Below are 613 nucleotides of genomic sequence, written 5' to 3'. Positions count from 1 at the left end.
CGGGCACGGCTGCTTCGGTGAGTACCTGTGTCGCACAGGGAAAGAGCGTACGACGCATTGCCACCACTGTGCAGCCGATCGGGACACCGCGCAGCACACCCGGGCCGAATGCCAGGCGTGGGCTGCCGATCGCGGTGTCCTGATCGCAGTGGTTGGCGGCGACCTCTCGCTCCCGGCCGTAGTCAAAGCTATGGTCGGGAGCAAAGAGGCCTGGGAGGCGGTGGTCTCCTTCTGCTTCTCTGTAATGGGGCGGAAGGAGGCCGCCGAAAGAGTTAGGAGGGGGGAGGCGGAGGTAGTACCGCTTCCCCCCTCCACCTCCTCTTCGGAGGAAGATGAGGAGGAAGAGATGCCGAGGAGACGCGCAAGGCGGGGTCGCAGGTGGCGTCCCCGCCCCCCTCCTGCCCACCTCAGATAAAGGGTCCCGGAGGGGAACCTCAATTAAAGAGTTCCTCTCCCATTTAGGGGTAGGAACGCCCTCACTCGCGGGCTGCTATGGGAGGGGAAAACTTCTCCCCTTCCAATCTTCTTGGCCGCCCGCTGTCCTGAGGAGTTACTCCGGATCAACTCCGGAAATGGGAGTAAAGTCCACCCACCCACGGAGGGTCGGGCGGGG

This window comes from Odontomachus brunneus, unplaced genomic scaffold (genome assembly GCF_010583005.1).
Source record: "Odontomachus brunneus isolate Ranch 3 - 2012 unplaced genomic scaffold, Obru_v1 Obru_scaffold_084, whole genome shotgun sequence".
NCBI lineage: Eukaryota > Metazoa > Arthropoda > Insecta > Hymenoptera > Formicidae > Odontomachus > Odontomachus brunneus.
This window is presented reverse-complemented; position numbering follows the sequence as displayed.